This window comes from Sebastes fasciatus, unplaced genomic scaffold, assembly GCF_043250625.1.
Source record: "Sebastes fasciatus isolate fSebFas1 unplaced genomic scaffold, fSebFas1.pri Scaffold_39, whole genome shotgun sequence".
NCBI lineage: Eukaryota > Metazoa > Chordata > Actinopteri > Perciformes > Sebastidae > Sebastes > Sebastes fasciatus.
This window is the reverse complement of record NW_027428227.1, coordinates 6827-17500: the sequence shown is the minus strand read 5'-3', so window position 1 is coordinate 17500 and position 10674 is coordinate 6827. Positions and strand designations below refer to the sequence as shown.

Below are 10674 nucleotides of genomic sequence, written 5' to 3'. Positions count from 1 at the left end.
AGAGGGGTAAAAATGAGGCGCTAAGTGATGACATCACAGCGGGTGGTGGGTGTGGCTCCATGCGCAGTGGTGACCCCCCCCCCCAACATGAGCCCCCCCCCTTATCCCCAAACTGAACCACTTACCATTAATGGGCACTTTACACAGAGAGAGAGAGAGAGAGAGAGAGAGGAGACAGGTATAAGCATCAACGTCAGCGTTAGCCTCAATCTACTGCTAACACAGCTAGCATCACTCAAACAGGAACTAGCTCCCTAGCACTGCAGCTACTCTACTGACAGCTAGCAGCTGGCGCCTCAGCTCACCTGGCTCACCTGGCTAACTGTAGCCTCGGCTAACGGCACAACCCCTGAAGACAGATTAGCTAGCCTGAGGAGAGAGGAGAAACAGGAGTTGATGCGTTCCCCTTCCTTCACCTGGACATTCAACTAGCCTAACAGCACCTTTAGCATCCCAGTTTTGCCTAAACTGGACGGCCCATTGTTCCATTGGACCGAGAGCCCGTTGTCCCGACAACACATATAGACATATACACGTAGACGCCACATCGACTCCTGGATCGTACGTCAACATGGGCGCCATATTGGACCAGGCAAGTGAACGGGGGGCTGCCGTGTTCGTGCTTTTGATCCCCCGTTCACTAGTAGAGGCTTAACGGACAGTCTGGACAGGGCCATGATGGCGCCCACGTTGAAGTACCGCCGCAACGGGCTGAAGCGTCCAATAAGGCATCTACATATATATGTCTGTATATATGTCTCTGTATATATGTATCTGTATATATGTCTCTGTATATATGTCTGTGTATATATGTCTGTATATATGTCTGTATATATGTCTCTGTATATATGTCTGTGTATATATGTCTGTATATATGTCTGTATATATGTCTGTATATATGTCTGTATATATGTCTGTGTATATATGTCTGTGTATATATGTCTGTATATATGTCTGTATATATGTCTGTATATATGTCTGTATATATGTCTGTGTATATATGTCTGTATATATGTCTGTATATATGTCTCTGTATATATGTCTCTGTATATATGTCTCTGTATATATGTCTCTGTATATATGTCTGTATATATGTCTGTATATATGTCTGTATATATGTCTGTATATATGTCTGTGTATATATGTCTGTGTATATATGTCTGTGTATATATGTCTGTATATATGTCTGTATATATGTCTGTATATATGTCTGTGTATATATGTCTCTGTATATATGTCTCTGTATATATGTCTGTGTATATATGTCTGTGTATATATGTCTGTATATATGTCTGTATATATGTCTGTATATATGTCTCTGTATATATGTCTGTATATATGTCTCTGTATATATGTCTGTGTATATATGTCTGTATATATGTCTGTATATATGTCTGTATATATGTCTCTGTATATATGTCTGTATATATGTCTGTATATATGTCTGTATATATGTCTGTATATATGTCTCTGTATATGTGTCTCTGTATATATGTCTGTGTATATATGTCTGTATATATGTCTCTGTATATATGTCTGTATATATGTCTCTGTATATATGTCTCTGTATATGTGTCTCTGTATATATGTCTGTATATATGTCTCTGTATATGTCTGTATATATGTCTGTATATATGTCTCTGTATATATGTCTGTATATATGTCTGTATATATGTCTCTGTATATATGTCTGTATATATGTCTGTATATATGTCTCTGTATATGTGTCTCTGTATATATGTCTGTATATATGTCTCTGTATATATGTCTGTATATATGTCTGTATATATGTCTCTGTATATATGTCTGTATATATGTCTGTATATATGTCTCTGTATATGTGTCTCTGTATATGTGTCTCTGTATATATGTCTCTGTATATATGTCTGTATATATGTCTCTGTATATATGTCTGTCTATATATATCTGTATATATGTCTGTATATATGTCTGTATATATGTCTGTATATATGTCTGTGTATATATGTCTGTGTATATATGTCTCTGTATATATGTCTGTGTATATATGTCTGTATATATGTCTGTATATATGTCTGTATATATGTCTCAGTATATATGTCTGTATATATGTCTCTGTATATATGTCTGTGTATATATGTCTGTATATATGTCTGTATATATGTCTATATATGTCTGTATATATGTCTGTATATATGTCTCTGTATATATGTCTGTATATATGTCTGTATATATGTCTCTGTATATATGTCTGTATATATGTCTGTATATATGTCTCTGTATATGTGTCTCTGTATATATGTCTGTGTATATATGTCTGTATATATGTCTCTGTATATATGTCTGTGTATATATGTCTGTGTATATATGTCTGTATATATGTCTCTGTATATATGTCTGTATATATGTCTCTGTATATATGTCTCTGTATATGTGTCTCTGTATATATGTCTGTGTATATATGTCTGTGTATATATGTCTGTATATATGTCTGTATATATGTCTGTATATATGTCTGTATATATGTCTGTATATATGTCTCTGTATATATGTCTGTATATATGTCTCTGTATATATGTCTGTATATATGTCTGTATATATGTCTCTGTATATATGTCTGTATATATGTCTGTATATATGTATCTGTATATATGTCTGTATATATGTCTGTATATATGTCTCTGTATATGTGTCTCTGTATATATGTCTCTGTATATATGTCTGTATATATGTCTCTGTATATATGTCTGTGTATATATGTCTGTGTATATATGTCTGTATATATGTCTCTGTATATATGTCTGTATATATGTCTCTGTATATATGTCTGTATATATGTCTGTATATATGTCTGTATATATGTCTCTGTATATATGTCTGTATATATGTCTGTATATATGTCTCTGTATATGTGTCTCTGTATATATGTCTCTGTATATATGTCTGTATATATGTCTCTGTATATATGTCTCTGTATATGTGTCTCGGTATATATGTCTGTATATATGTCTGTATATATGTCTCTGTATATATGTCTGTATATATGTCTGTATATATGTCTCTGTATATGTGTCTCTGTATATATGTCTCTGTATATATGTCTGTATATATGTCTCTGTATATATGTCTGTGTATATATGTCTGTGTATATATGTCTGTATATATGTCTCTGTATATATGTCTGTATATATGTCTCTGTATATATGTCTGTATATATGTCTGTATATATGTCTCTGTATATATGTCTGTATATATGTCTCTGTATATATGTCTGTATATATGTCTGTATATATGTCTCTGTATATGTGTCTCTGTATATATGTCTCTGTATATATGTCTGTATATATGTCTCTGTATATATGTCTCTGTATATGTGTCTCTGTATATATGTCTGTATATATGTCTGTATATATGTCTCTGTATATATGTCTGTATATATGTCTCTGTATATATGTCTGTACATATGTCTGTATATATGTCTGTATATATGTCTGTATATATGTCTGTATATATGTCTCTGTATATATGTCTGTATATATGTCTGTATATATGTCTCTGTATATATGTCTGTATATATGTCTGTATATATGTCTCTGTATATATGTCTGTATATATGTCTGTATATATGTCTCTGTATATGTGTCTCTGTATATGTGTCTCTGTATATATGTCTCTGTCTATATGTCTGTATATATGTCTCTGTATATATGTCTGTGTATATATGTCTGTGTATATATGTCTGTATATATGTCTGTATATATGTCTGTATATATGTCTGTGTATATATGTCTGTATATATGTCTCTGTATATATGTCTGTGTATATATGTCTGTATATATGTCTGTATATATGTCTGTATATATGTCTCTGTATATATGTCTGTATATATGTCTCTGTATATATGTCTGTGTATATATGTCTGTATATATGTCTGTATATATGTCTCTGTATATGTGTCTCTGTATATATGTCTGTGTATATATGTCTGTATATATGTCTCTGTATATATGTCTGTGTATATATGTCTGTGTATATATGTCTGTATATATGTCTCTGTATATATGTCTGTATATATGTCTCTGTATATATGTCTCTGTATATGTGTCTCTGTATATATGTCTGTGTATATATGTCTGTGTATATATGTCTGTATATATGTCTCTGTATATATGTCTGTATATATGTCTGTATATATGTCTCTGTATATATGTCTGTATATATGTCTGTATATATGTCTCTGTATATATGTCTGTATATATGTCTGTATATATGTCTCTGTATATATGTCTGTATATATGTCTGTATATATGTCTCTGTATATGTGTCTCTGTATATATGTCTGTATATATGTCTGTATATATGTCTGTATATATGTCTGTATATATGTCTCTGTATATATGTCTGTATATATGTCTGTATATATGTCTCTGTATATGTGTCTCTGTATATATGTCTCTGTATATATGTCTGTATATATGTCTCTGTATATATGTCTGTGTATATATGTCTGTGTATATATGTCTGTATATATGTCTGTATATATGTCTCTGTATATATGTCTGTATATATGTCTGTATATATGTCTGTATATATGTCTCTGTATATATGTCTGTATATATGTCTGTATATATGTCTCTGTATATGTGTCTCTGTATATATGTCTCTGTATATATGTCTGTATATATGTCTGTGTATATATGTCTGTGTATATATGTCTGTATATATGTCTGTATATATGTCTCTGTATATATGTCTGTATATATGTCTGTATATATGTCTGTATATATGTCTCTGTATATATGTCTGTATATATGTCTGTATATATGTCTCTGTATATGTGTCTCTGTATATATGTCTCTGTATATATGTCTGTATATATGTCTCTGTATATATGTCTGTGTATATATGTCTGTGTATATATGTCTGTATATATGTCTCTGTATATATGTCTCTGTATATATGTCTCTGTATATATGTCTGTATATATGTCTCTGTATATATGTCTCTGTATATGTGTCTCTGTATATATGTCTGTATATATGTCTGTATATATGTCTCTGTATATATGTCTGTATATATGTCTGTATATATGTCTCTGTATATATGTCTGTATATATGTCTGTATATATGTCTCTGTATATGTGTCTCTGTATATATGTCTCTGTATATATGTCTGTGTATATATGTCTGTATATATGTCTGTATATATGTCTCTGTATATGTGTCTCTGTATATATGTCTCTGTATATATGTCTGTATATATGTCTCTGTATATATGTCTGTGTATATATGTCTCTGTATATATGTCTCTGTATATATGTCTGTATATATGTCTCTGTATATATGTCTGTATATATGTCTGTGTATATATGTCTGTATATATGTCTCTGTATATGTGTCTCTGTATATATGTCTGTATATATGTCTCTGTATATATGTCTGTATATATGTCTCTGTATATATGTCTGTGTATATATGTCTGTATATATGTCTCTGTATATATGTCTGTGTATATATGTCTGTATATATGTCTGTATATATGTCTCTGTATATATGTCTGTATATATGTCTGTATATGTGTCTCTGTATATATGTCTCTGTATATATGTCTGTATATATGTCTCTGTATATATGTCTGTATATATGTCTGTATATATGTCTGTATATATGTCTCTGTATATATGTCTCTGTATATATGTCTGTGTATATATGTCTGTATATATGTCTGTATATATGTCTCTGTATATATGTCTCTGTATATATGTCTCTGTATATATGTCTGTATATATGTCTGTATATATGTCTCTGTATATATGTCTGTGTATATATGTCTCTGTATATATGTCTGTATATATGTCTCTGTATATATGTCTGTGTATATATGTCTGTATATATGTCTCTGTATATATGTCTGTGTATATATGTCTGTATATATGTCTCTGTATATATGTCTCTGTATATATGTCTCTGTATATATGTCTGTGTATATATGTCTGTATATATGTCTGTATATATGTCTCTGTATATGTGTCTCTGTATATATGTCTCTGTATATATGTCTGTATATATGTCTCTGTATATATGTCTGTGTATATATGTCTCTGTATATATGTCTGTATATATGTCTCTGTATATATGTCTGTGTATATATGTCTGTATATATGTCTCTGTATATATGTCTGTGTATATATGTCTGTATATATGTCTCTGTATATATGTCTCTGTATATATGTCTGTATATATGTCTGTATATATGTCTCTGTATATATGTCTGTATATATGTCTGTATATATGTCTCTGTATATATGTCTGTATATATGTCTCTGTATATATGTCTCTGTATATATGTCTGTATATATGTCTCTGTATATATGTCTCTGTATATATGTCTGTATATATGTCTCTGTATATATGTCTCTGTATATATGTCTGTATATATGTCTGTATATATGTCTCTGTATATGTGTCTCTGTATATATGTCTCTGTATATATGTCTGTATATGTCTGTATATATGTCTCTGTATATGTGTCTCTGTATATGTGTCTCTGTATATATGTCTCTGTATATGTGTCTCTGTATATATGTCTCTGTATATATGTCTGTATATATGTCTGTATATATGTCTCTGTATATATGTCTCTGTATATATGTCTGTGTATATATGTCTGTATATATGTCTGTATATATGTCTCTGTATATATGTCTCTGTATATATGTCTGTATATATGTCTATGTATATATGTCTCTGTATATATGTCTGTATATATGTCTGTGGTTGCAGTGATGTCACAGCGTACTGTGGGTGTGGTCAGTACGTTGTGACATCACTGGAGAGGCGGAGCAACACTTTTTGACTTCATGTCATCGATGAAGGAAATAATGGTTCTTTAAATCAAGCAGAGAACAAACTGATCTTTGGTTTGAGCTTTAAACCGTCTCATTGTTCTTCTTAAAGGATGTGATGACAGTTAAAGGTCCAGTATCTTGAATGGACAGCAGAGGGCGAGCTAGCTTAGCATAGCTTAGCACAGCTTCCTGTCCTGTGTACTAAAGGTCGTGTCCTGTGTACTGAAGGTCGTGTCCTGTGCACTAAAGGTCGTGTCCTGTGTACTAAAGGTCGTGTCCTGTGTACTGAAGGTCGTGTCCTGTGCACTGAAGGTCGTGTCCTGTGTACTGAAGGTCGTGTCCTGTGTACTGAAGGTCGTGTCCTGTGTACTGAAGGTCGTGTCCTGTGTACTGAAGGTCGTGTCCTGTGTACTGAAGGTCGTGTCCTGTGCACTGAAGGTCGTGTCCTGTGTACTGAAGGTCGTGTCCTGTGCACTGAAGGTCGTGTCCTGTGTACTAAAGGTCGTGTCCTGTGTACTGAAGGTCGTGTCCTGTGTACTGAAGGTCGTGTCCTGTGTACTGAAGGTCGTGTCCTGTGTACTGAAGGTCGTGTCCTGTGTACTGAAGGTCGTGTCCTGTGCACTGAAGGTCGTGTCCTGTGTACTGAAGGTCGTGTCCTGAGTACTGAAGGTCGTGTCCTGTGTACTGAAGGTCGTGTCCTGTGTACTGAAGGTCGTGTCCTGTGCACTGAAGGTCGTGTCCTGTGCACTGAAGGTCGTGTTCGTTTTCTAACTTTCTGCTCATTTCACGTTAAATAAAGAAAATCTGAAAACATCCACAAACAGCTGCGACGTCCCAGAATCCCCAGCGAGACGTCCAGAGACTCAGACAGCAGCTAACGGACTCTGACTGACTCCGCTGGTGTCCCCCCCCCCCTCCCCCCCGTCCACGAGGCCGTGTTGTGTCCATGCAGAGGTTGGAGGTCACAGACAGACGTGACGTCAACACGACACGCAGGAATGTTGTGGATGCGGGGATGGAGTGAAGCCCACCGTCGTTTTACAAAGAAAAACCACAGAATAAAAAAACAAAAAAAACAAAAACAGCTTCAATAAATAAATGTAAATAATTAATAAAATTTAAAATTTAAAAAATAATTGAATTAACTAAATGATGAAAACAAAAACAAATAAAAAAGAAATAACCAGTTAAAATGTCATACATCAAATAAATGCAAAAAAGAAATAATAAAAAATGAAGAAAACAAAATATTTAATTGAAATATTAATAATAACAATAATAATATTAATAATAATAATATTAATAATAATAATATTAATAATAATAATAATAATATTAATAATAATATTGTTTATAATAATAACAATAATAATAATAATATTAATAATAATAATAATAATAATAATAATAGATAATAATAATAATATTGACGATGTATTGACGTAAATCAAAATCAAAAGGCTCTAAGGTGGAACAAATATAAAATAAATATTCTGTGATATTAAATAAATATAATAATCAAATTGGATTTGGAGGAAAATAAAAATAATAAAAACTTAAATAAAAAAAAAAAGTTTTAAAATTAGAAATTAAAAACCCCAAAAGAACCAAAAGCAGCCGAACGAGAAGCAAGCAGGGATGGATGGAAGCCAAAATATCACTCTCTTTCTCTTTCTCATTCTCTCCATCCTCTCTGATCTCTGTGTCCTTTCACCTGTCTCACCTGTCTGTCTACTTCCTGTCTGTCTGTCTGTCTGTCTGTCTGTCTACTTCCTGTCTGTCTGTCTACTTCCTGTCTGTCTACCTGTGCAGGTTGGGTTTTCTGTCCTACAGAGGAAGGAAAGGAAAAGTGTCTCACCCAGAATGGCCGTCGGTACGAAGGGATCTGTCCTCAGGACACATCAGCAGCAGACAGACAGAGAGAGAGACAGACAGAGAGACAGACAGACAGAGAGACAGACAGACAGAGAGACAGAGAGGACAAAGCAATAAGAAAGGAAGAAGAAGGAAAAATCAGCTCCCTACATCTCTGTACATGTATAGCTGACTGAGGCTAACCGTCACCACCAGATGAGGACCAGATGAGGACCAGATGTGGACCAGATGAGGACCAGATGTGGACCAGATGAGGACCAGATGTGGACCAGATGAGGACCAGATGTGGACCAGATGAGGACCAGATGAGGACCAGATGAGGACCAGATGTGGACCAGATGTGGACCAGATGAGGACCAGATGAGGACCAGATGTGGACCAGATGTGGACCAGATGAGGACCAGATGAGGACCATATTAGGACCAGATGTGGACCAGATGAGGACCATATGAGGACTAGATGTGGACCAGATGAGGACCATATTAGGACCAGATGTGGACCAGATGAGGACCAGATGTGGACCAGATGTGGACCAGTTGAGGACCAGATGTGGACCAGATGTGGACCAGTTGAGGACCAGATGTGGACCAGATGTGGACCAGATGAGGGCCAGATGTAAACCAGATGTGGACCCAGATGAAGACCAGATGTGGACCAGATGAGGACCAGATGTGGACCAGATGAGGACCATATTAGGACCAGATGTGGACCAGATGAGGACCAGATGTGGACCAGATGAGGACCAGATGAGGACCAGATGAGGACCAGATGTGGACCAGATGTGGACCAGATGAGGACCAGATGAGGACCAGATGTGGACCAGATGTGGACCAGATGAGGACCAGATGAGGACCATATTAGGACCAGATGTGGACCAGATGAGGACCATATGAGGACTAGATGTGGACCAGATGAGGACCATATTAGGACCAGATGTGGACCAGATGAGGACCAGATGTGGACCAGATGTGGACCAGTTGAGGACCAGATGTGGACCAGATGTGGACCAGTTGAGGACCAGATGTGGACCAGATGTGGACCAGATGAGGACCAGATGTAAACCAGATGTGGACCAGATGAGGACCAGATGTGGACCAGATGAGGACCATATTAGGACCAGATGTGGACCAGATGAGGACCAGATGTGGACCAGATGAGGACCATATTAGGACCAGATGTGGACCAGATGTGGACCCAGATGTGGACCCAGAGTCCACGCCGGAGACACACCGAGGTACCAACACCTTCCGTCCTCTAGGAGACTTCTAACAGACATCTAAAGACAACGTGTCTTCAGAGGTTTCAGTCTCAGACTATAGAGACGGGGGATCTTACAGGTCTCTGTTTACAGACTACAACCAGATTCCTTTAGAGATGATGTCACTTCCTGTTCCTGGTGAAGTGAAGTCCCCTCTGAGGATGCTAACGCTAGCTAGCTATACTAACCTTATTGTTAGCTAATTGATAACAGACTGCTGTCCATCTCTATTCCAGACCATAATACCCTGGCAGGTTACCATGGAGATGTGATACGCTCAGAGGGGGTGTTACCTGGGTAGTAGGAGTTGGGGACGGTGGTGCTGATGGTGTTTGTCTTCAGGGTGAAGGAGGACGGAGACGACACGGCTGGACGGAGACACAACAAACAACCTTCAGTTTAGGAGGAGCTGATGTACCGGATCAGCAGGAGGTCAAGGTTCTGGTTCTGAACGGAGTCTGGTGGTTCTGAACGGAGTCTGGTGGTTCTGAACGGAGTCTGGTGGTTCTGAATGGAGTCTGGTGGATTTTGTAAAGCCTTTGTAATGATATTTCTTTTATTTTGTAAAGCCTTTGTAATTATATTTCTTTTATTTTGTAAAGCCTTTGTAATTATATTTCTTTTATTTTGTTAAGCCTTTGTAATTATATTTCTTTTATTTTGTAAAGCCTTTGTAATGATATTTCTTTTATTTTGTAAAGCCTTTGTAATTAT

The 10674-nt window shown here is 35.4% G+C and overlaps 1 protein-coding gene across 3 annotated transcripts in view; it reads right to left on the bottom strand.

Moving 5' to 3' along the window:
- Positions 1-10432, bottom strand: part of LOC141763774 (receptor-type tyrosine-protein phosphatase mu-like) — a 47644-nt gene extending 37212 nt beyond the window's left edge. The window contains exons 1-2 of one of the 3 annotated variants that reach the window (XM_074628502.1): positions 10254-10432; positions 8686-8712 (exon numbers count right to left, since the gene is read on the bottom strand). The gene's annotated coding sequence lies outside the window, so the exon portion shown is untranslated. Of the gene's footprint in view, positions 82-8685; positions 8713-10253 lie in introns of those variants that run through there. The other 2 variants (XM_074628501.1, XM_074628503.1) reach the window with 2 other exon arrangements.
- Positions 10433-10674: the final 242 nt, after the last annotated feature.